The sequence below is a fragment of the Anabrus simplex genome, chromosome 4 (assembly GCF_040414725.1).
Source record: "Anabrus simplex isolate iqAnaSimp1 chromosome 4, ASM4041472v1, whole genome shotgun sequence".
NCBI classification, from domain to species: domain Eukaryota; kingdom Metazoa; phylum Arthropoda; class Insecta; order Orthoptera; family Tettigoniidae; genus Anabrus; species Anabrus simplex.
In genome coordinates this window covers 453,310,202-453,336,822 of record NC_090268.1, presented here as the reverse complement: position 1 = coordinate 453,336,822, position 26,621 = coordinate 453,310,202, and the positions used below count along the sequence as shown (strand labels likewise).

Below are 26,621 nucleotides of genomic sequence, written 5' to 3'. Positions count from 1 at the left end.
TGAATTACAAAGCAGGGGGTAAGAATACACAAACATATTTTATTTTATTTTTTGCTAGGGGCTTTACGTCGCACCAACACAGATAGGTCTTATGGCGACGATGGGATAGGAAAGGCCTAGGAGTCGGAAGGAAACGGCCGTGGCCTTAATTAAGGTACAGCCCCAGCATTTGCCTGGTGTGAAAATGGGAAACCACAGAAAACTATCTTAAGGGCTGCCGATAGTGGGATTCTAACCTACTATCTACTGGATGCAAGCTCACAGCCGCGCGCCTCTACGCGCACGGCCAACTCGCCCGGTCAAACATAATAATAAACATGAGTACTCGTATTTAAAAAGCAAAGTCATCTCTGTCCTCCCGATGGTATCACCACCTTGAATGTTGAAATGATCCTTAGAGCTACGCCAGCGGGAGCATATGCTCCTGGTAGGGCCACACAAGCCGGACAGGTCTAAGGTGATGATCCAGACTAAGAGTGATACCCTGGTCTTCCAGGTTTGGGGTTGGTGCACATGGGACTAACAACCCCACCACCAAAAAACTACATATTGTTCAGAAACCAAAATGAGATAACCAGACAGTCCCAAACTTACGACGACTAAAGCGTGCTAATTGGCAACGATACAGATATATTGGAACATGGAATGTGAGAAGTATTTTTCAGGCTGGGGCTAGTAGAAAATTGGAGGAGGAATTACTTAAATATCAGATAGAAGTGGCAGCATTACAGAAGATAAGATGGAAGACAATCGAGGCAGCAGATCTACAGCACTACATTTTGTTCAATAGTGGGGAGGAAGAAAATAGAATAGGAACAGGGTTTATGGTCAAGTAATCGATCAGCCATAATATCTATACTGTATATAAAACAAGATGTTGGTATATTTGAGATGAAGTAAAGTTTAAGAAAGCAGAGATTGTTATTAGTGGAATACTGTGTAGGAGGGATAATGACTGGAGGGTTATTGGGGATTTAAATGAGATTATGGAGTGGGTATGTGGGAAACTGGGAGTGAAATTTCTAGATCCTAATGGGTGGGTAGGAGATAGGGATCTGCGCTCTGATGGCCTTCACTTAAACCGCAGTGGTACGTATAAGTTAGGAAATTTGTTTGGAAGGGTAATAGGGAGGTACATTCAGGGAAACAGCGTGGCCTAGGGAGTGGTGATAAGGGAACAGGGAACTGAAAATCAAGTGGGGATGACATAAAATTGTTAGTGTTGAACTGTAGAAGTATTGTAAAGAAAGGAATAGAATTAAGTAATTTAATAGATATATATTTACCAGATATTGTAATAGGAGTTGAATCATGGTTGAGAAATGATATAATGGATGCAGAAATTTTCTCACGGCACTGAAGTGTGTATCGTAGAGATAGGATAGGAATGGTGGCAGGGGGAATATTCATTCTGGTGAAAGAAGAATTTGTAAGCTACGAAAAAGTTAAAGCTGAGACACATGAAATTCTAGGTGCAAGGCTCATTTCTAAAGATAACAGGCAACTTGATATATTTGGAGTGTACAGATTGGGAAAGGGTAGCATTGACGTGGATTCGGAATTATTTGATAGGGTAGTCGGCTATGTGGGAAACGACATGGAAAGAAATGTGACTGTAGCGGGAGATCTGAATTTGCCAGATGTCAATTGGGAAGCAAATGCGAATGACAGGAAGCATGACCAACAAATGGCAAATAAGTTAATATGGGAAGGACAGCTGATTCAGAAAGTGATGGAACCAACCAGAGGGAAAAATGTTTTGGATGTGGTGCTGATAAAACCAGATGAGCTCTATAGGGAAACTGAAGTAATAGATGGTATTAGTGATCATGAAGCTGTTTTTGTCGTAGTTAAAAATAAATGTGATAGAAAGGAAGGTCTTAAAAGTAGGACTATTAGGCAGTACCATATGGCTGATAAAGCAGGCAGTTTCTAAAAAGTAACTATGATAGGTGGAAAATGGTAAATAAAAATGTAAACAGACTCTGGGATGGGTTTAAAGAAATTGTTGACGAATGCAAAAACAGGTTTGTACCTTTAGGGGGGTACGGAATGGTAAAGACCCACCTTATTATAATAGAGAAATAAAGAGACTAAGAAGGAGGTGCAGACTGGAAAGAAATAGAGTTAGAAATGGCTGTGGAAGTAAGGAGAAATTGAAGGAACTTACTAGAAAATTGAATCTAGCAAAGAAGGCAGCTAAGGATAACATGACCGGGCGAGTTGGCCGTGCGCGTAGAGGCGTGCGGCTGTGAGCTTGCATCCGGGAGATAGTAGGTTCGAATCCCACTATCGGCAGCCCTGAAAATGGTTTTCCGTGGTTTCCCATTTTCACACCAGGCAAATGCTGGGGCTGTACCTTAATTAAGGCCACGGCCGCTTCCTTCCAACTCCTAGGCCTTTCCTATCCCATCGTCGCCATAAGACCTATCTGTGTCGGTGCGACGTAAAGCCCATAGCAAAAAAAAAAAAAAGGATAACATGATGGCAAGCATAATTGGCAGTCATACAAATTTTAGTGAAAAATGGAAGGGTATGTATAGGTACTTTAAGGCGGAAACTGGTTCCAAGAAGGACATTCCAGGAATAATTAATGAACAAGGGGAGTGTGTATGTGAGGATCTTCAAAAGACAGAAGTATTCAGTCAGCAGTATGCAAAGATTGTTGGTTACAAGGAAAATGTCGAGATAGAAGAGGAGACTAAGGCCAATGAAGTATTAAAATTTACACATGAAAACAATGACATTTACAATAAGATACAAAAGTTGAAAACTAGAAAGGCGGCTGGAATTGATCAGATTTCTGGGGATATACTAAAGACAATGGGTTGGGATATAGTACCATATCTGAGGTACTTATTTGATTATTGTTTGGTCGGAGGAGCTATACCAGATGAATGGAGAGTTGCTATTGTAGCCCCTGTGTATAAAGGAAAGGGTGATAGACATAAAGCTGAAAATTACAGGCCAGTAAGTTTGACATGCATTGTATGTAAGCTTTGGGAAGGCATTCTTTCTGATTATATTAGACATGTTTGTGAAATTAATAACTGGTTCGATAGAAGGCAGTTCGGTTTTAGGAAGGGTTATTCCACTGAAGCTCAACTTGTAGTATTCCAGCAAGATATAGCAGATATCATGGATTCTGGAGGTCAAATGGACTGTATCGCAACTGACCTGTCTAAAGCTTTTTTTAGGGTGGATCATGGGAGACTACTGGAAAAAATGAGTGCAATAGGACTAGACAAAAGAGTGACTGAATGGGTTGCTATATTTCTAGAAAATAGATCTCAGAGATTTAGAGTAGGTGAAGCTTTATCTGACCCTGTAATAATTAAGAGGGGAATTCCTCAAGGCAGTATTATCGGACCTTTACGTTTTCTTATATATATAAATGATATGAGTAAAGGAGTGGAATCGGAGGTAAGGATTTTTGCGGATGATGTTATTCTGTATAGAGTAATAAATAATTTACAAGATTCTGAGCAACTGCAACGTGACCTTGACAATGTTGTGAGATGGACAGCAGGCAATGGTATGTTGATAAACGGGGTTAAAAGTCAGGTTGTGAGTTTCACAAATAGAAAAAGTCCCCTCAGTCTTAATTACTGCGTTGATGGGGTGAAAGTTCCTGTTGGGGATCATTGTAAGTGTCTAGGTGTTAATATACGGAAAGACCTTCATTGGGGTAATCACATAAATGGGATTGTAAATAAAGGCTACAGATCTCTGCACATGGTTATGAGGGTGTTTAGGGGTTGTAGTAAGGATGTAAAGGAGAGGGCATATAAGTCTCTGGTAAGACCCCAACTAGAGTATGGTTCCAGTGTATGGGTCCCTCACCAGGATTACCTGATTCAAGAATTGGAAAAAATCCAGAGAAAAGCAGCTCGATTTGTTCTGGGCGATTTCCGACAAAAGAGTAGCGTTCCAAAAATGTTGCAAAGTTTGGGTTGGGAAGAATTGAGAGAAAGAAGAAGAGCTGCTCGACTAAGTGGTATGTTCCGAGCTGTCAGCGGAGAGATGGCGTGGAATGACATTAGTAGACGAATAAGTTTGAGTGGCATTTATAAAAGTAGGAAAGATCACAATATGGAGATAAAGTTGGAATTCAAGAGGACAAACTGGGGCAAATATTCATTTATAGGAAGGGGAGTTAGGGATTGAAATAATACCAAGGGAGACGTTTAATAAATTTCCAATTTCTTTGAAATCATTTAGGAAAAGGCTAGGAAAACAACAGATAGGGAATCTGACCCTGGGCAACTGCCCTAAATGCAGATCAGTATTGATTGATTGAATAGACTCAAGAACTACTAGACCGATTTCGCTGAAAATTTCACAAGTTGTTCTTATTACATCTGAAAGGGTTTACGAAGTAGTTTGAATGAAATCGGATAGGTAGTTTTATTATTATGAGTAATGTTATGTAATTTTATTAAATTGCAAAGCCGCACCAAGATTGGATCGACTTGATGGACAGATTGTCGCTAGGCGACAGCAGCTTTTACGCTATATCATCATAGTCTGTTAATAAATGCTGTATATAGGAGGATGGGAACATGCAGCCATGTTTTATTAAGTACCTTTCTTGATAGCAGGTTCATTCTTATGCCTGTTATTTGGAAATAACAATCCAACATACCATGACCAAATGTACTTTCATGTCATATGACTAACTTTGATAGGTCTGCCTTGTTTGAAGAATGCAGTTGTATATTAGATGCGTAAAATATTTGTGAAAATATGAAAAATATAGAATATCAACAATTAAATGACACGAGTTATCACCTACTCTTGACGAAGAGCAACTGGGGGTTCCCAACAAGCAAAGGCGAGTCTATGTAATATATCTATAGGTCTATTTATATAGATGTCATTGTATGTGGATATGTATGTATTAGATCTATGTATTAGATCTCCCAAACCACCGGAGCAATTTCAACCAAACTTGGTACACTTGTGACTTAGTATTAGGAGACAAACCTCCTGGGGAAAGACACCACAAGCATCCTTGAAGACAGGGAGGGGGATCTGAGTTACAAAAATTATCAAAAATAGCATCAAATCAATATTCGGGGTCGCTGAAATAGTGACACTCCGGATTTTTTAAAGTCCAGGAACAGCCCCTTTTTTGGTGAGGGGCGAGGGGAAAGAGAAGAGATATAAAAATAATCGAAAATAGTGTTGAATCCATATTCAGGGTTGCTGAGATGAATAGTGACACTACGGATTTTTAAAGTCCACGATCAGCCCCCTTTAGGGTGGAGGAGAAGGGGTAAGATACAAAAATAAACAAAGTAATGTCGAATCCTTTGTCCTCAGTGGCCCTGAAACGAAGTGACACTCCGGACTTTTTATCCCTTATGGGCGGGGGTTGAGGAAGGGGGAGATATAAAAATCGAAAATAGTGTGGAGTCCATGCTTTTCAGTGTCGCTGAAATGAATAGTGATACTCTCAATGTCGTTTAAGTCCAAGTTGAGCCCCAATCGGCAGGGGCGTGAGAAGGGTTGAAGAAATGAAAGTGTCCAAATGACCAAAATTATTGATGTTTGTATGCATGTTCCAGCATAGATGTCAACTAAACTTGGTAAAAATATTACCTATTATCTGAAAAAAAAAATACTCTGGGGACAATACACCCCTAGAAGCCCTAAAGAAGGGGCAAAATATAATTATATGTAAAAACGACCTACATTCGTGTTGAAACCATACTTTTCTGAACTACGGGAGAGATTTCAACCAAACTTGGCACCCTTACGACTTACTATCAGAAGACAAACTGCGATGAGGTATGGTAGTGTCCAATCCATAGTTTTCGTGGTCGCTGAGAATAATAGTGACACTCTGGATGTTGTTGAAGTCCATCTTCATCCCCCATCAGTATGGAGATGAGAAGGGGTGGAAAAGAAATAGTCGAAAATGACCAAAATTACGAATGTACGAGTGCTTCTTCCATCATAGCCCACATATAAAATTGGCGCACATATGACTTACTATCTGAAAAAAATACTGTTGGGTAAAACACCCCTAGAACTCCTAGTGGAGGTGGTGAAATATAAAAATAAACGAAAATGACTGATATTAATGTTGAATACCATCGTTTACAAGGTCGCTGAGTTGAACTGTGACACTCTGGATGGTTAAGTCATGCATATGGTTGTATGTAGGTGTGTTCCAGATTAGAACAAATGAAGAAATAAGATTACTGTGTCAGGAGCTGGACTTGGTGACCTCAGTCAAAATGAGATGAATTGAATGGCTGAGGCATGTGCAACAGATGGAGGAGAGAAGACTTCCAAGTAAGGCACTGAAAGGGCACCCTGGGGGCAGGAGAAGGAGCGGTAGGCCCCGGATGAGATGGCTGGAGGATGTGCAGACTGATCTGAGGACTGCTGAAGTTAGGAGGTGGCATAGGCGTGCTGAAAATCAGGACAACTGGAGAGCTGTGGTCAAGGAGGTCAATGTCCTAAAAGGACTGTAGAGCCATTGAGTAATTTAGTAAGTGAACTCCGTACAAGCCATAAAGGCCATTGGAAGGGTGATAGGTAAAGGCTTCCACTATCCAAAACTTTGGCACTTGGTGGGGTAAAATGGTTAGCTCTACATTCAACATGAGCATTGGAACTTGCTCACTGACCCCAAGTTCTTCCAGCCAGGTGACACTGAGTTGTTAATAGGCGCAGAACATTTTATTTCATTATTGAAACTTGGTTGCAGAACTCGATCAACAGATTATCCTATTCTTCAAGACACTGAACTAGGATGGATTATTGCTGGACACTACCATTAGAGGGAAGAGAAATGTCTTACTCTAATCACATATTTCTTGAAGTCAGAGGACAGGTTGGACACCCAGCTACAGCAGTTCTGGGAAATAGAAGAGCTTACATCCCCAGTCATAACAAGAGAAGAGAGAACCACAGAAAGGCACTTTACAGAGAATACCACTAGGGATGCCACAGAAAGCTACAGGTAGATTTATAGTTCACTTACCCCTCTAGCAGAAACCTGAGGTTCTGGGAAAGTCCTTTAATCATGCCACGTCAAGACTAACTCAACTAGAACTGCGTTTCAGTAGACAGCCCTCACTTAAGCAAGAGTACTGTAACTTTCTTCATGAGTATGAGGCTATGGGGCATATGGTTAAGGTCAGGGAATAAAGGTAGAAGCTATTATCTACCCCATCACCCTGTTTTTATACTTAATAGCTCAACTACAAAAACAAGGGTTGTATTTGAAGCATCTGCAAAAATATCCCACAAGATTTCATTGAATGATATATTAATAGATGAAACGACAATACAAGAGGATCTTTACTCTATTATTCTAAGATTTAGAATGTAGAACTTTGCCTTCACTGCAGATATTGCTGAAATGTATCGGCAAGTCATGGCTCACGTAGATGATAGGAACGTTCAGCGGATTATCTGCAGGGAATCAAATTAAATTTATTCCTTTCAGAATAACATTAAATCATGATACACGGACATGGTACATCTTTCTTTCACCATGCAGTTCAACTCAAGGTGGCACACAGGTTGACCAGGTTGATGCGAGACTAGCGAGGATACTATTTCATTTTTAATGTCTTTATGAAGCCAAGCCCAACATTCAGCTTGCAAAACTTTTAAGGTAAGGTTCCCCTTGAAAATAGCCCAATCTAATAGGAACCACAGCCTTCAGCAAAAGTGTTGAATGTATTTTTTTATGACTTGTTTTCAGATAATTGACTGATAATTGTATAAAAACATCTTATGATTTTTACAAACTCTCACTTATATTTTGTGTGTTACTACATAGGCTACAACATTAAAATTTTTCAAGTATAGTCCATTAATGCCAGATCTCAATTTAACACCACAGTGTGTTTTCATACATGTAAAATGTGTGTTATGGATGCTGTATATTTTTATAATGGTGTTTTTTGACTAGACTCTGTGGGCCGATTGCAGAAACAGTGTTTAGACGATGTCTATGGTTAAACAACGCATAAGTATGGCTGCCGCATTGCAGAGACGTTATTTATAACTTAGACACTGTTTAAAACCAATGTTTAACCAGACATGTTTAAACACTGTCCAGAACATTGCTTAACCTCAAATGAGAGGAGTGAATCACAATCAGAGGTTACGTACCATGAAACATGTAATTTGTATTATCATGTTGAGACGATTCCGGGAAGAAAGGTTAGCCTCTCTGTGGGTCGTCCACTGCTAAACAGCAGCAATTCATTCGACATGTACGGGGAGATAGATCTTAAAATACGGTTTCGCTTTTCAAGAGACTTGTTTCTTGACACTGACAAAAGGACAGTCCGCTAACTCTCAACCTGAAAACAATTCTTGGCAACCAATATATTTTATTATATACATGGGGGTAATTTCCATGGAATTATAGGTCACTTCGACTACATACATGTCAGAAGTACTTGTCCCAATCATCAGAAGGCTGTCACATACATCAACCGGGAGGGATTCACTTATATTTACTGCCAAGTTAACTAAAAAATGGATTGTATGTGGTTTTTTATGTATATAATCATATAAGTTTTCGGCGACTATCAGACAGGAAAAGGCAGGTGGTGGTGATTATTGTTTAAAGAGGAGGACTGAAGAAGAAGAGCCATGGCCATAATAACAGCCCTAGTATTCGCCTGGTATAAAAGTAGGGAAACTACGGAAAACAATCTTCAGGGCTGCCGATGATGAGTTTCGAACCTACGATCTCCAGAATGCAAGCTACATCTATATGGCCAGTACAACACACCCGGTTACACATTACTATTGCTCCATCTTCCCTTCGTCGAAGCTACCATATTTACGAGTAGATTACACTTACTGTCTTCTTCTACTTCTTCTTCTTTTCCTGCTTATGCGGGGAAGACGTTTTTGACAAGTCTTTTAAATTTCCCTCAGTCCCAATTGGTGTTTTCAGTTAAAGCTTCTGCCAGTTTGGCCAGTGTAAGAAAAACCACAATCAGAGCAAGTAAGCTTATAGATTCTTGAACACTGGTACTTGTTATTGCGTGAATTTACACTATTATGGTTGAAAAAGATATTTCTATTGGTATTTTCTGTTTTCAATGCTATATTAATTTGTCGTTTTTAAAATCAGATTCGTGATTTCATGTACTGCTGGGTTGGTGAATGTAAACAATGCAAACTTTGGCTTTGCAGTTTTGATCGGAATAAGGTTAGTGGCCAGTTTCAACAACAAATTAATACTGCATTTAAAACACAAAATACAAATAGAAATATCTTTTGCAACCATAATAGTGTAAATTCACGCAATAACAAATACCAATATTCAGGAATCTATAAGCTTATTTGCACTGATTGTGTTTTTTCTTACGTTGGCCAAACTGGCAGAAGCTTTATAATTAGATATTTAGAACATGTAAATGATGCTAAACATAACAAATTTTGTGCTATGAGTAATCATATGCAAGGAAAAAGACACCATTTTACTACTACAGAAAAAGATTTTAAAATAATCAGAAAGGTCGATAAAGGAAAATTGATTAATGAACTGGAGAACATATATCCACCTAGACAAACACTTCAACAGAGATAAAAACTTGAATGACAAAATAGAAATTAAAAACCCAATAACTGAACAAATACCAAAGTTAATACAAACATTCAAACTCGATATCACATAATATGCAAGCATTTTTATTCCGGACAATAATAAGTCATTCTACGAGTACATATACCCCCTCCTACACTACTTCTGAACATTCCCCTCCATGAATCACACCATTCGCTAGGGCGCCGCCCTCTGCTACCTCCCCTCCCAATACCCCGCAACTACGGAGACACACATACAACACGAGGAGTGCAAGTAGAACGACAAGCAGTCGTCAAACAGCTGAGAGCACTAGCATAAATGCAGGCAGGAGTAGAAGGGGTAAGTGCTGATCCTTCAATGTTAGTTTTCCGACATCACACCATTTAGCATATTCTTACGCATATTTCCCTGTTAGAGATTTGTCAACAGGCTTACTTACATAGCTTGGAAGATATCACTACTCATATATCACCAAAGCTTGAGTGTCACCATCTGACTTAGACCCTGTACACGTTCATAAGATTGTCATACACTGGTTAAAACTACAGGAAATGTGTGAATTCAACAATGATGTTAAATATTTTAAAGTGTTACAAAATTCATAACCTATAATCAATATGACGCATCAGTTTAGTCATTTTGTGGACGAACAGAATAATACACATGCCTAAACTCAGCTGTTTTGAGAGTGTATTAAGATTTCATTTCCATATGGTACAAATGTGAAAAAGTTTATGCCAATTAAAAATAAATGTTTTTATGTTCAAACAAGGAATAATTTTAAGACATTCAGCAGCTTAATAGATTGTAAATGTAGTTATACAGAAACCTACTAATGGCATTGTATTTTGAGTATTAGAATAAGTTTATTTCAAACTCAACAAATTGTCATATCATTCTTAATTAGACGACGTAATATATAAACGATTTATATTTAAGAGGTTTTTAAAAGTTTATTATGGATAAGTTTGTTAATGGCAAACTGTAAGTTCTGAAACAATGTTACCAATCAACCTTGTAAAAATATTTATGGTTGAAGATGTTCAAAAAATGAACGAAACATGTCCTATGTTTTAACAATCAAGCAATAAAATAATAAAATAAGGATGAGATCCTAATTTAGTATTTGCTTTTAATGTATTGAATAGGTGGAAATTTTTTTTTATCATTCTCCTTTTAATAGACTTTCAATACCATACGGAAAAAATGAGGATAGTCTCTTGCAAAGATGTGTGATGGTCATCTTTCTGAGACACCGTGACTACTCAGGAATTCGGTCCTGCATCTATGTTTAGCCAGGCCTATTTAGGATCACCGCTACCCGCCCCGAATGGGGAAGGCCCTAGAAAATGTGGGCTAAACATCGGTAGTAACACTCTCAGCCGGCTGGGAGGCCGCACCCAGCGGGTAAACTTGCATAGTTCAGCTCAGGCTACACAATCTTCTGAAAGGGAAAAGATGAGGGAGAACACTGCATTCATGGTGTGGGATTCGCTGTGAAGACCACATAGGTGAATGATTACTAGGGCTCGGATTCATATGCACTAAAAGCTCCGAAAATATGCATGCACATATGCACTAAAAATGTTGAAAATATGCACTAAATATAAAACATTGCAATTAGCAAACAAATTATTTAATTTTAACTCAGTGTTAAATTGATAAACGAGTTTCACTCCTTATAAAATGATACATGGCAGTAGGATTCAACAGTTTTTCAATGTTTTCAGGAGTCGATGACATTCTGTTGTCGGACATAAGTAATTTATACGGTGAAAACTTCTGGCAAAGACTTTAGGCATTTTTGCAGTTTAATCTGGTAAAACATTGCAATGGACGAAGAGCAAGTTAACAGATGAACGCACTTGTTTAAGCAAACCTTGGCAGGCAACTGTAAGGAGAAGGAGGAAGGAATGTTAGAAAGAAGGAAATTGCAGTTGTGGAAAACGTCATTATCCATCTACCTACTTGTATTGCGACACTGAAAGCACTTTCCTTGATTAGGGAAGGTTTCTCATGTTACCAAGTGATGTGCAACATACAGATTTCGTTAAATTTTTCATTTCGTTCAGAAATCTTAGATAATCGATCACACACAAGAGAAAAATATGTCTGTATATGCACTAATGTTCAGAATATGCACTAACGTTCAAAATATGCATTTGCATATGCGCATATGCATTTTTAAAAAGTCCGGGCCCTAATGATTACCAGCTAACTCCAACCGCAGTCAGTGAAATAATTATGACTCTCCGAATCCCACTGCCTGGAGCCAAATCTATGACACTCATCTCTGCATATGCTCCTACCTTGGATGCTGATGTAAAAGCTAAAGACCAATTCTACAACCTGCTGAGCACTACCATCACCAAAGTACCACCAAGAGACAAACTCTTACTACTTGGCAATTTCAAAGCCAGAGTTGCTAAAGGTCACTGATTATGGGGCAATGTGATGGGAAAACATGGACTTGGCAACTGTAATGCCAATGGTGTACTGCTCCTTGGTTCATGTGCTGAACATGAACTCTTCATTACTAATACTCAGTTCCGCCTGCCTAATCGCTACAAGACCACTTAGATGCATCCTCGCTCAAAGCACTGGCACATAATTGATTATCTCATCACCAGGCATTGTGATAAAAACGATGTCCTTGTTTCAAGGACCACAAGAAATGCAGATGACTGCTGGACAGATCATAAGCTCCCTTTTTGCCAGTTGAGAATCTCAATCTGTCGCAAACCAAAAAGATCCATCCACAACCTGCCCAGAAAGAAATGTGATACTTCTAAACTTCTAACTGAATCCATTGCTACACATTACAGAAACGCAATCTCAAACAAACTGGCTAGTCATCCAGTCAGTAACGATAGTACAAATTAGAAATGGGCTACGCTTCACTGAGTCAGCTGAGGAAACAATTGGTTTTTTGAGGGAAAAAAGACAGGACTGATTTGATGAAAATAATAAATTAAATGTCTCATCAATGCCAAGCGGGAAGCTCACCTATCCTATCTTTAAGATCCATCTTCCAATGTGAAGAAATCACATTTCTTGGAACTTAAAGGAAAATAGCAGGCACAAATTAGGGGAATTAAGAATAACTGGTGGCAACAAAAAGCTGAAGACTGCAAAGACTATCTGATGCCTGTGACCTGCAAAACTTCTATGCTGGCATAAAGGAGATATATGGTCCAATTCGATCTTCATCGGGGTCACTGAAGACTGCTGACAACACCATTTTAACTGATAATGGAGAAATTTTAGAGCATTGGAAGAATTCTCTTCACTTCTAAATCGTTGTCTCCAATGTTGCTGAAGACCTTTTTCGTAATATCCCTCAGCAGCCCCAACAACCATGGACGGCAGTTCCACCTACATACAGAGACTTCCCCAAAGCACTCAATCAACTAAAACCAAGAAAGGCTCCTGGTCCTAATATCCCTCTGGAACCGATACAAAATGGAGGCATACCCTTGAAGAGTAGACTTTTCACATTCATCCTTTTGAATTGAGAAACTCGAGAAGTACCTGACGACTTGAAGAATGCTTCCATCATCACTATCTTCAAGAAAGGCAATCGTAGTGTATGTAGGAACTACCGTGGTATGTCGCTTTTGCCAACTGCAGGTAAAATTCTCGCAAGAATTCTATTAAACCGGCGTCGAGTTATCTCAGAGAGGATTTTGCCTGAGTCTCAATGTGATTTCTGAACCTCCAGAGGCACAACAGATATGATCTTTTGTGCTAGACAACTCCCGGAAAAATGCAGAGAACAGCAGCCGCCTCTGTATTCAGTTTTCTATGATCTGGAAAAAGCCTTTGATTCAGTACCAAGATCTGCTGTGTGGAAAGTATTGAGACATTTTGGATGTCCTGAACGTTATGTGGAATTGGTTCAAGCTCTGCGTGATGGCATGTCTGGACAGGTTCTTCATGGTAACTCAGTATCAGATTCGTTCCCAATCACTCACAGATTGAAACAAGGCTGTGTGCTTGCTCTTACACTCTTTGCACTGTACAGGGCTGCCATGCTGCATGAATCATCTGCAAACAACTTAGGCATGGATATTAAATTTTGTTTTGATGGAGGCCTTTTCAATCTGGCAACAGTGTTGCCAACTTAGCGGATTTTCCGCTAAATTTGGCGGAATTAGAAGACTGTCGGCGGAGAAATATATCATTGAGCGGACAGTGGAATATTTGGCGGAATTCTAGATTTATTATAGCGGAATTTAATGTTTTATCCATGTTACGTTCTTTTTAAATTTGTACTCCAGTCTGTCTCCGAGCTATTCCGTATTTCTTGTCAGGAGCTAGCACTCACATGAGGAAAACATGCTATTTGGATTTGATGTTATCATAAACTTCTAATGCGTGGGGAAAGGTTACTTACCTCTTAGTTGACGAATGACGACAGATAATGAAACTGAGAGAGTAGCATTTATATTTATGCTATGAAGGAAGACCGTTTAATGAACTGGTCTGTTCTGTGTGTGCCCCTTGAGGTAGGCGATTCACCTAGTTTGCACCCGGCACTAAAACACCTACAAGTTTTAACTCGCCAGCTCGCAGGCAGGGTGTTAACCCTGTGAAACTCACAGATCAGGTGAGTGTAGACATTTACTTTTATTATTATTATTATTGCTCATTATTTGATATGGAATTTCTTGGCAGAATTTTAGCGGATTTTTAGTAGTATTTAGCGGATCTTGAAAATATAAGTTGGCAACACTGTCTGGCAAGACTTCGCTCACAAAGACGTACTCTGGTTACCCGGGTGACAGAACTGCAGTATGCCGATGACACCGCATCTCCTGCTCTAACACCTGCAGAACTACGACAGGCAACGGCTTTAAAACTGCATGTGATCGCTTTGGTCTTGCCATTAGTGCGGAAAAAAAAAAAAAAAAACGAAAGTACTTGCACAACCTGCTCCCAGATTAACACTTCCTGAGTTCAGTATGTAGGTAAGATGGCGGACGGTTGCAGGCGTGTTGTGTGTTCCTGATAATAATCGTGTTTCTTGTGGTCCAAGTGCTTTTATCGCGGTTACGTGTGAATGAAATTGAACCGACTAGAGTATACTTTGATGTTAAGTGCGGTGTAACTTGTTGGGAAGATATACTCTCTAATAATAAGCTGCAAATAAGTGCCCACGTGTTGTGTATTATGGCGTCCAGTCAGCGTGTAAAGCACAAGCCTTCGGCCAGTGACACATCCATCCTGACGCTGAGTGTTCTACTACTAGCAGTTGCCGGCGATGTCCAGCTAAACCCAGGACCGGAGGTAAATACCAGCCTTAGCATCTACTACCAGAATGTCTGTAGTCTTAAGAAATCACTCGTGAACTTTAACGTCGCTCTGAGTGACATGCATTACGACTGCGTGTGTTTAGCGGAGTTCTGGCTCGACTCTTCAATCGACAATAGTGAAATACTGCACGACAATTATGTTATTTTCCGCCAAGATAGGCAAAATATCATTACTAGTAAGAACAAGGGATGTGGGGTTTTAATAGCAGTGAACTCTGCGTACGGTCCAGTGCAACGACCTGACTTAACGGGAAACTGGGAATGTGTTGTTGTGAAAGCCACCCCATCCCCTGGCCGAGCGCTATACATAGTCTGCTGTTACCTGCCCCCGGATGAGGTGAAAGTACGGCTCACAGACTTCCGAGAAACCCTGGCTCGAATCAATCGCGTAGCAAAACAAAATGACACTATTATCGTGTGCGGAGATTTTAATATAAGCCAATTAGCTTGGGCCTCAGACGATTCGGGATCTATTATTCCTATTCTCGCCCATGTCAACGAGGAAGCCTGCTTTCTTTTAGAGATCACCGACGAATTTAACCTTCACCAAGTTTGCGGTTTTCCAACACGAGGAAATAACTTCCTGGACCTTGATTTCATGTCTGAAAAAGTCACTAATAATACCCTGTGTGAGGCAACAGAACAGTTAGTACAATCAGATCATTCTGCACTTGAGCTCAGATTTCATATTTCCTGTGTTCCTCGCTTACTACAGACTACAAAATCATTATTCGTTTGGACAAAAGCAGACTTTCCCCATCTACGAAGTATCTTATCCCGTTGTCCATGGAACTTGCTTGAATCCTGTCCATCTCTTGATGCCGCAGTTGACTTGTTTGATGACTTACTGCACAGCGCTCTTAAAGACGCCCTACCTTCCCGCATAATGAAGTTTAGGCATCTTCCCTCTTGGTATGATTCCGAACTTACAGACAAAATGCGGGCAAAGTAAAGAGCAAGGAAACGAGCTGCAAGGTCTTCACTTCCCTCAGATTACATTGAATTTGCGACGCTAAGAAAGGAATACAAACAAATGCAGCAGAGAAAGTACAACGATTATGTCGGGTCTGTTGAGGAAGATATTATCAGACATCCACAAAGATTTTGGAAATTTATTAATTCCAAATCAAAATCTAGGCGGCTACCATCTATGATGATTAATGAAGACAAGGAAATTAGCTCATTGAAAGAAATTCTGGATAATTTTGCTGACACTTTCAAATCATTCCATCCACCCAGTGTTCCCTGTAATTCTCACACCGAACAATTTGGGGAAATTAATTTATCATCAGTAGAAACTTCAGCATCGGAAGTCTGCAATATCTTGAAGTCGATGGATACGAAAAAGTCTTGTGGTCCAGATCAAATTCCAGGAATTGTGTTACGTGAGTGTGCTGAGGAGCTGGCAACCCCACTAGCCACGATAATCAGCTGGTCTCTTCGTACAGGCAATTTCCCGTCCGAATGGAAGAAAGGATACGTTATTCCAGTTTTTAAGAAAGGTGACAGATCTTCGTTTGTCAATTACAGACCAGTAGTTCTTCTTTCACTCATTTCCAAAGTAGCGGAAAGAGTCGTATACAAAGCCATGTACAGTGCAGTCAGTGGTTTTAATTAATATTAACCAGCATGGTTTTGTCCAAAAACGCTCTTGCTGTGTTCTCCCACTTCATATCTAGCGCTCTGGACAATAGCAAGCAGATTGATGCCGTGTACACGGACTTTTCCAAGGCTTTTGACTCAGTGCAGCATAATGCTCTTCTGACTAAGTTGTCAGCATATGGCATTCATGGAAGCTTGCTTGAATGGTTTAAATGCTATCTTTACGAAAGAAGGTATTCAGTAATATACGAGGGTATCATTTCTCGCACTTATCAGCCTATGTCTGGCATCCCACAAGGTTCACTACTGGTTTGTTAATGATCTGCCATCACAAATCCATTCGAGCAACTACCTGCTCTATGCTGATGACCTTAAAATCTACAGGGTAATTGAAAAGATGAGTGACTGAATTGTTACAGTCTGATATAAATAATATTAGTGATAGGTGCGAAAAAGTGGCATTTAACCCTAAATATTTCAAAGTGTAGTGCAATATCCTTCATGAGAAAAATGCAAGTTAATGTATTCAGTTATCATGTAGGGGATCAAGAAGTGAAGCGTGTTAATAAAATTAACGATCTTGGTATTATTTTTAGTAATTCAAATGGATGGTCCATGTTTGTGGGTTACTGTAGTCACGTCCTAGTTCGTGAACCATGGACAACGGCTGCGTGGCCTAGTAAGTGGTCCTGAGAGTCGGGATACCAGTTGCTATGGAATGGGAGTGGGCATCTCGGACATATTCTGAGTCGTGGCCCTCCTTGTGCTCAGGCGGCTAGGACTACACAATTCACCGGTGGTCCATAACCCGTTAGAGGAGGGATCCTCACTTGGACTATGTGCAAGTAGGGCAGCATCCTGCTTCATGAATTTACCGAGCTCAGAACACTTTAAGCAAGCCTCGGACCTATGGGAGTAATGGAGTCCCACTCCCATTTGACAGGCGAGGGACTCCTTGGAAACAACTTGGCGAACGAAATGGAATTCGATGGGGAGCTATCAATATTAATGGGGCTTATGGAAGAAAGAAGGTAGAACTTGCTGAGTCAGCAAAGAGGATGCATCTGGATGTGCTAGGAGTAAGTGATATTCGGGTAAGGGGAGATAATGAGGAAGATATAGGAGATTATAAAGTGTACTTGACGGGTGTTAGAAAGGGAAGGGCAGAGTCTGGGGTAGGGCTCTTTATCAGGAATACCATTGCACGCAACATAGTTTCTGTTAGGCACGTAAGTGAGCGAACGATGTGGGTAGATTTGTCAGTGGGAGGAATTAGGACAAGAATTGTGTCCGTGTATTCACCATGTGAGGGTGCAGATGAGGATGAAGTTGACAAGTTTTATGAAGCATTGAGTGACATCGTGGTCAGGGTCAACAGCAAGGATAGAATAGTGCTAATGGGTGATTTCAATGCGAGAGTTGGGAACAGAACTGAAGGATACGAAAGGGTGATTAGTAAATGTGGGGAAGATATGGAAGCTAATGGGAATGGGAAGCGTTTGCTGGACTTCTGTGCTAGTATGGGTTTAGCTGTTACGAATACATTCTTCAAGCATAAGGCTATTCACCGCTACACATGGGAGGCTAGGAGTACCAGATCCATAATAGACTATATCTTAACAGACTTTAAATTCAGGAAATCTTTTAGGAATGTACGAGTTTTTCGGGGATTTTTCGATGATACAGACCATTATCTGATCTGTAGTGAACTAAGTATCTCTAGGCCTAGAGTAGAGAAAGCGAAATCTGTCTGCAAACGAATAAGGGTAGAAAATCTCCAGGACGAGGAAATTAGACAGAAGTACATGGATATGATTAGTGAGAAGTTGCGAACAGTAGACAGTAAGCAGGTTCAGGATATAGAAAGTGAATGGGTGGCATACAGGGATGCTGTAGTAGAAACAGCAAGGGAATGCCTAGGAACAACTGTGTGTAAAGCTGGGAAAAGGCGAACATCTTGGTGGAATGATGAAGTGAGAGCAGCCTGTAAACGTAAAAAGAAGGCTTATCAGAAATGGCTCCAAACAAGGGCCGAGGCAGACAGGGATTGGTACGTAGATGAAAGAAACAGAGGGAAACAAATAGTTGTTGAATCCAAAAAGAAGTCATGGGAAGATTTTGGTAATAACCTGGAAAGGCTAGGTCAAGCAGCAGGGAAACCTTTCTGGACAGTAATAAAGAATCTTAGGAAGGGAGGGAAAAAGGAAATGAACAGTGTTTTGAGTAATTCAGGTGAACTCATAACAGATCCCAGGGAATCACTGGAGAGGTGGAGGGAATATTTTGAACATCTTCTCAATGTAAAAGGAAGTCATCATGGTGGTGTTGCAAACAGTCAAGCTCATGGGGAGGAGGAAAATGATGTTGGTGAAATTATGCTTGAGGAAGTGGAAAGGATAGTATATAAACTCCATTGTCATAAGGCAGCAGGAATAGATGAAATTAGACCTGAAATGGTGAAGTATAGTGGTAAGGCAGGGATGAAATGGCTTCATAGAGTAGTCAAATTAGCGTGGAGTGTTGGTAAGGTACCTTCAGATTGGACAAAAGCAGTAATTGCACCTATCTATAAGCAAGGGAACAGGAAGGATTGCAACAACTATCGAGGTATCTCATTGATTAGTATACCAGGCAAAGTATTCACAGGCATCTTGGAAGGGAGGGTGCAATCAGTCGTTGAGAGGAAGTTGGATGAAAACCAGTGTGGTTTCAGACCACAGAGAGGCTGTCAGGATCAGATTTTCAGTATGCGCCAGGTAATTGAAAAATGCTACGAGAGGAATAGGCAGTTGTGTTTATATTTCATAGATATAGAGAAAGCATATGACAGGGTACCGAGGGAAAATATGTTCACTATACTGGGGGACTATGGAATTAAAGGTAGATTATTAAAATCAATCAAAGGCATTTATGTTGACACTTGGGCTTCAGTGAGAATTGATGCTAGAATGAGTTCTTGGTTCAGGGTACTTACAGGAGTTAGACAAGGCTGTAATCTCTCACCTTTGCTGTTTGTAGTTTACATGGATCATATGCTGAAAGGTATAAAATGGCAGGGAGGGATTCAGTTAGGTGGAAATGTAGTAAGCAGCCTGGCCTATGCTGACGACTTGGTCTTAATGGCAGACTGTGCCGAAAGCCTGCAGTCTAACATCTTGGAACTTGAAAATAGGTGCAATGAGTATGGTGTGAAAATGAGCCTCTCGAAGACTAAATTGATGTCAGTAGGTAAGAATTCCAACAGAATTGAATGTCAGATTGGTGATACAAATCTAGAACAGGTCAATAATTTCAAGTATTTAGGTTGTGTGTTTTCCCAGGATGGTAATATAGTAAGTGAGATTGAATCAAGGTGTAGTAAAGCTAATGCAGTGAGCTCGCAGTTGCGATCAGCAGTATTATGTAAGAAGGAAGTCAGCTCCCAGACGAAACTATCTTTACATCGGTCTGTTTTCAGACCAACTTTGCTTTATGGGAGCGAAAAATGGGTGGACTCAGGATATCTTATTCATAAGTTAGAAGTAACAGACATGAAAGTAGCAAGAATGATTGCTGGTACAAACTGGTGGGCACAATGGAAGGAGGGAACTCGGAATGAGGAGATAAAGGCTAATTTAGGAATGAACTCGATGGATGAAGCTGTACGCATAAACCGGCTTCGGTGGTGGGGTCATGTGAGGCGAATGGAGGAGGATAGGTTACCTAGGAGAATAATGGACTCTGTTATGGAGGGTAAGAGAAGTAGAGGGAGACCAAGACGACGATGGTTAGACTCTATTTCTAACGATTTAAATATAAGAGGTATAGAACTAAATGAGGCCACAACACTAGTTGCAAATTGAGGATTGTGGCGACGTTTAGTAAATTCTCAGAGGCTTGCAGACTGAACGCTGAAAGGCATAACAGTCTACAATGATAATGTATGTATGTGTATGTAATCAAAATGGTCTATCTTTCAATGAGCATGTGTTAAATATCGCTAACAAGGCATTTAAAACATTAGGCTTCCTCAAAAGAAATTGCAAGAGTTTTAAATCTGTTGTCCCATTGAAAACCCTGTATTTTTCGCTTAAACGATCTAGTCTAGAGTACTGCTCTGAAGTGTGGATTCCTTCACAGCAATACTTAGTTAATGCCTTAGAGCGAGTGCAGATCAGATTCACAAAATGGATCAGTAAAAAGTGTTTGGGTATCAAGTTGTCATCGACAGATTATGATTTGTTTTGTACAAACTTGTGTATTGAGTCGCTAAGGACTAGGCGCAGGTATGTCAACGCACGTTTCATACACAAATGTATAAGTAATTTCCTTGACTGTCCCAATTTCCTCCAGTTGCTACCAATTCATGTTCCTTCCTGCAATACCCGACAGGCTGTCACCTTTCACTTACCCAGGTGCAGAACAGAATCACACAGGAGCTCTTGGTTTACGCAGGCCCTAAGATCCCTGAACGAAATTAGCGGGGTAGTGGATATATTTCACTCGTTAGCTAGTGAAATTCGCAGGCATCTTATGGACGCTTCATAGACAGAGTGTTCCTTGTATCTTGTTCTGCCCATTTAGTAACTGAAAGTTAAACTTCCTTCCTTCGGTCATTTCAAATGTATAAACACTTTTCTGTTTTCATGTCTTTTTTTTCCTTCCTTATGTGTTTTGTATATATGTATATATTATATATTGCTTAGTTATAATTAGTGGTAGTAGTAAGTTCTGTTAATATTGTTATTATTTGAATGTATTATATCATCTGTAATTGGAGAATCAATAACTCTGTTGATGATAAATAAACAAATTAAATCAAATCCATCTTAGACACAACACTGCAACAGGTTGATCACTTTTCATATCTTGGAAGCATCTTGACTAAACGGTGTACCTGTGAACAAGACATTGATAAAAGAATTGGGGCTGCTCATGCAGCATTCGAACGGATAATGCACAGAGTCTTCATGAATAACGACCTAAAACTGCATACCAAACTCATGGTGTACAAAGCTGTTGTCATTTCCACGCTGCTGTATGGCTGTGAAAATTGGACACACTATCGCCGTGATATCAAAAAACTTGAGTGCTTCCACCAACAGAAAATGAGATCCATCTTGAATATTAAGTGGGAGGACTATGTGACCAACACAGTAGTTCTCAACAAAGCGCAGCTAAAAAGCACTGAGGCAACAATCATCGCTCATCAACTGAGATGGTTAGGCCATGTTCACTGCATGGATGATACCAGGGTTTTACATGTAATAAATATCATTTTTTGTCCGTATTGATGATTTACATAAATTTGTTAGCTAATAGTGGGACATGTTTCGCCTTCCCTGAAGGCATCATCAGCCATAGTCTTAACCTTAAATTAAAAATAAGCGTCTAAATAACATGTAGTGATGAAATGAATTTTAAAATCTTGAAGAGATTTGAAGTAAAATAACATTAAAAATAACAATGATGGTTTGAAAATACAATGTGATGAGATACAATAGTGGAAGTATTAACAAAATTAACATTAGAAGGCTGCTAAAATAAGTACAATGGATAAAACAACAGATAGAATAAAAGTCAAAGTTTGACTTTTATTCTCTCCTCTTTACTTTGATTATATAAGATTTTTCGCCATCATCTAATTATAACCGCCATGACTATTAACTTTACTTTTATGCAATCTTACTACTTGTTGTATAACAATCTGTTGTTGTCCTGCTCATTGGTCCATCTGATTTGGCATACCTGAAGGCAAACTTCAGCAAGCTGCCCGGAGCATTCACCAAGTTGGAGAAGAGTGGCATGCCGCTGGTGGAGTCATTTAGGATTGTAGAAGAAGTCAAGGGAAGTTTCGACCGAACCTCCGGGTAGGTAGCCACTGTCAGCAAACAGTTTGATAGGATCCTGCAGCGAAATCCAGGATGGAAAGCAATGGTAAAAGTAGCCACGGTCCTACGAGGTGAGGTAGATGAAACAACAGAATTACGACCAGATGAAGTGACTTCATTGAAGTTTTGTACGATCACTTCACGTGATGTTGGGAGAACTTTCTCTCAGTAAAAAAAAAAAACATTCTGCATGATAAGAGAACAATATTGTTACTGGAAAATATTTGAAAGTTGCTTGTTGTAAACTCCCTCTATAGTAATTGAATATGCAAGTAAATTATAAGCAATTTTTCCAGCCTATTTTACATGTTAGTGCCTAATTATATGCCTATTTTGGCTATTTTAAGAGCCTATATGCCTGCCTATTTTTTTTTGCTAGTTGCTTTACGTTGCACCGACACAGATAGGTCTTATGGCGACGATGCCTGCCTATTTTAAGTGCTTTTAGTGCCTATAATTCTCATCTCTGGTGATCTAGCAAAGGGTTAGGGCTGCGAAGCGAACTTAGGCCTGTTGACATCAGCACAATATACACCTTACTGTTATGAGTTTTACATTACCGTCAGATCTGGACCATTTACAAATGCTACTGCTTCTACAGTATACATATAATTCTGTTTCCATTATTTGGGTCGTATGAATTCCAAGAGCGACAACAGCATAATCTACGCTTTACAGTGACGAGATCTGTAATTATTGTACCGGTACTCTGAACTATTTAAACATGTTGTTATTTGCCTTTGTTATTCATGTTAAATCATGGCTTGTGGTGGCACAAATGGACTGTGCCACTGGCTGAAGATCTGCCCTTGAAACATCACTCCCATAATTCAAGACAGCAAGATGATATTATTCTTATTAATTTCATAGGCATATTCATTCCATTCTTACTCCGGACTATAAGGATGATTATCTTGTCGGCAACGTTGCTTCATTGGTTTAGGTCTTTTTATACCGCGTAGGTTGGTCATAACTTCTTGCTGTCTGGAATTATGGAAGCGACGTTTCATTGGCGTAATCTGCAACCAATGGCAGAGTCCATTCGTCCCACTGTGGCCGTCAGCCAGGATGATCAAGTATCATCATTATGTTATTTATCCTGGCGAGGGTTTCTTACAAAATTGAACAAAACTATTTTAATCCTCCTAGTCAGTATTTTTTTTTTTTTTTTACGTCCAATTAAGACAAAAGTTCACTTATAAACATAAATTTTTTTGTAGTGTTGACTAGGAGAATTAAAATAGTTCTGTACAATTTTGTAAGTAGTTCAACCGTCAATACGGATTCAACAATGAGATTCATAGTCTGTACTGGTGAGGGTCATAGAAAGTTTTACCAAAGTCATAAATAAATTCTTCGTTAAGTGGGTGAAGTATCATGAAATGTGTTCCATCGTTCTCACAAATGAACACACGCAGATTTTGTTAACAACCACCACAGAAGAAAATATCCAAAGAAGACAACTGTCATAGCATACGAACATAACCTCAGTTTACCACTGTATGTATTCACAGCTGTAACATGAAAGCTTATGCCCCCAGTCCCCCTTTGCTTTGCAAATCTAATATTTGAGAATACAAAAATATCAGGATATCACAAAAAAAATTATTCAATGAAATATACCTTAATGCAGAGAAGGATGTAGTTCACCAGCAGCTTTGAAGAAAGGGTGCACTTTCATCTCTAAGGAGTTCTGAACAGAAACTCAGCCTCTCCATTCTTCCAAACCTTGGAATAGTGTGCATTCTCTGTTTCATATGCTGCCACCAATTTTCAATATTTTGGGTATGCGCTGATGGCCTATCGGCATATCACTGAAAATCACCCTCCGATTACGTCTGTTCACGTGCCCGATCTTCTTGCTATCAACATACAGAAGAGAGTGGTTTACTCACAGATGTACATAACCTCAATCCTACAGGAGATCGGGTATAATTTGTTATAATGTGGCGTGGACACAACATTTATGCCCGTAAAACAACTGACATCTCTGGTTTAATCAAACCAGATTAGTGCTCTATTTCATATTGGTTTCTTTTTTTTTTCTACTTGCTTTACGTCGCACCGACATAGATAGGTCTTATGGCAACGATAGGATAGGAAAGGCCTAGGAAGTGGAAGGGATCGTCCGTGGCCTTAATTAAGGTACAGCCCCGGCATTTGCTTGGTGTGAAAATGGGAAACCAAGGAAACATATCGGGTTCTGGCCGATTTCATTTTGTAGGCCTACTCCCTCTTTACAAGCTCTATTAACAACAGTCTATGTAGGACAGCAAGTAAATATAAAATTCATTAGGGCCTACAAGGAATTAGATGTACATTACATATTTATCGCAGTACTGCTGTCAGAGTTTATATTTTGGGAATAACACGGAATAAATACGTATGTTTACAATAATATTACACAAAGAGCTGCGGATGTGTATGTGCCATTAGAAATCCAAAATCAATTCTCAAACTCTTCTGACGGTCCTCCAACCACCTGAAACGACTGTCGTTGCAAGAGCGCTCCAATCATGAAAAATTTACAAGCGGCCTGACAGTCTGCCGCAAGAACAAACACAATGTTGTCACCAACAGGTTATAACTGGATGCAACCACCATGCCAACAACAACGCCGAACTATAAGCTTTTCCTCTCCGCTGCCACCTTTTGTAAAAAGAGGGAGTGAAGACCGGTGAAGACCAATGGTGACGCTATCACGTTGGGAACGCGAGATGGCGACCACGGCGAGCATATCCCATTCTGATAATGCTTTTACTTGTGATTATTGTCAAAAGGGGATGCTAACCTAGTAGTACGTTCTTTTAAAGTAAAAACCACCCCAAACAGCAATCGCTTACACAACAGGTTAGAACGACACGCCATCACAATAAATAAATAATCCTCCAGAAACTTACAACAGAACACATTCTACACGTCGAGGCATGTGCATTTTACGTTGAATTACCGGGACTGACACAAAAATAAAATAAACCTTTTATATTCCTACATACTTAAAAGCATGCTACTCGTTTTTGTCACACACATGTTTGGTTTATATTTACTGTATATGTTCTGTCCTGTTCTGTTCGTGAAGTTGATTTGGGCTCGTTATTTCACCCAGTCACAATACTGTATTATATTTGTACTAGTTCTACACGCGGACACAATTCCAATCAAGTAGTACACCAATGCAGTTCACAATTTGTTCTGAGTACGAAGTACTTGAAGATTGAGGGAAGTAGACCATGCAGCGGACTCACAAAATGGTTTCAAAGCACTTGACGTAGTTCATGAAAAGACGTATCACCTAGACAACTGAGAGTGAGGAAAGGTCCATCAAATCAGTCCTTGATGGGAGATCAGCTGATTGCCCATCAACTTTAATTTCAGAGCGCGTTGCAGGAAACCTAAACCTCGATCAGGTTTCTCCAATTTACTGATTGAGAATCTGTGGAGAAAATATATCTGGCAACAGCGCAACTAGTGACCACTGCCGTGTTGATTCGTTAAGGAAGGTGTGTAGCAGAGCCATCAAAGTGGCAGTGAATCAGAGAACAGCTGATCCAGATCGTGTTTGGAAAAGTGAAAAAGAGCGGGTTTTGAAGCGATTGAATTAGTTTTCGGCTTAAAATGAGTGATATCCCCACTCAGTCACGCAGTGATAGTGGTACGGTACACTACTCTACTTGTGCGAGTCAGTGGTGCGCGGTAGTGGTAATCACTTGTGTTTTCGTTCAAGTGTGGTGCGGGAGTGACAAGCAATGGAGACCGACAGTGGAGGAACGTCGGCGGTAACCGGGAATTCCTTACGAGTGGAGCGTGAAATTGTCGTACCTATGGAAGAGGAACCCATAACTAATTCATCTAGTAATACGACACGACAGCAAGGTTCTCAGTCAACTGAGTCTGATGTACAGAGGCGTAATACGGAAGTGGTAGACCGTTCTAATTCCGAACAATCTAACAATCAATCCGAGGTGGCCCAAGTGGCTTCTACCCCGGAATATTATAATCGCTTTCGTCATGGACCTTTCTTTGTATTTGTTGAATCTATAAACGAGCAAAACATCGGCAATTTACACCCTATGGCACTTGGTCGCCGATTTTATGAAACTAAACTCAATGTCAAATCGATCCAACGTAAAGGACGTAATCGACTACAAGTTACTTTCCATACGGCTTCTCAAGCAAACGCATTTTTTAGTAATCCTATGCTTGAAACCCTCAAAATTAAAGCTTACATTCCATCCTCACAAGAGTTAAGAGTAGGCATTA

The 26,621-nt window shown here is 39.9% G+C and overlaps 1 long non-coding RNA gene across 3 annotated transcripts in view; it reads right to left on the bottom strand.

The window, feature by feature from the left end:
• LOC136872072 (uncharacterized) overlaps positions 1-25,402 on the bottom strand; it is a 45,301-nt gene extending 19,899 nt beyond the window's left edge. The window contains exons 1-2 of one of the 3 annotated variants that reach the window (XR_010859865.2): positions 25,262-25,402; positions 23,985-24,223 (exon numbers count right to left, since the gene is read on the bottom strand). This is a non-coding gene — a long non-coding RNA (uncharacterized lncRNA). Of the gene's footprint in view, positions 1-23,984; positions 24,224-24,765; positions 24,992-25,261 lie in introns of those variants that run through there. The other 2 variants (XR_010859866.2, XR_010859867.2) reach the window with 2 other exon arrangements.
• Positions 25,403-26,621: the final 1,219 nt, after the last annotated feature.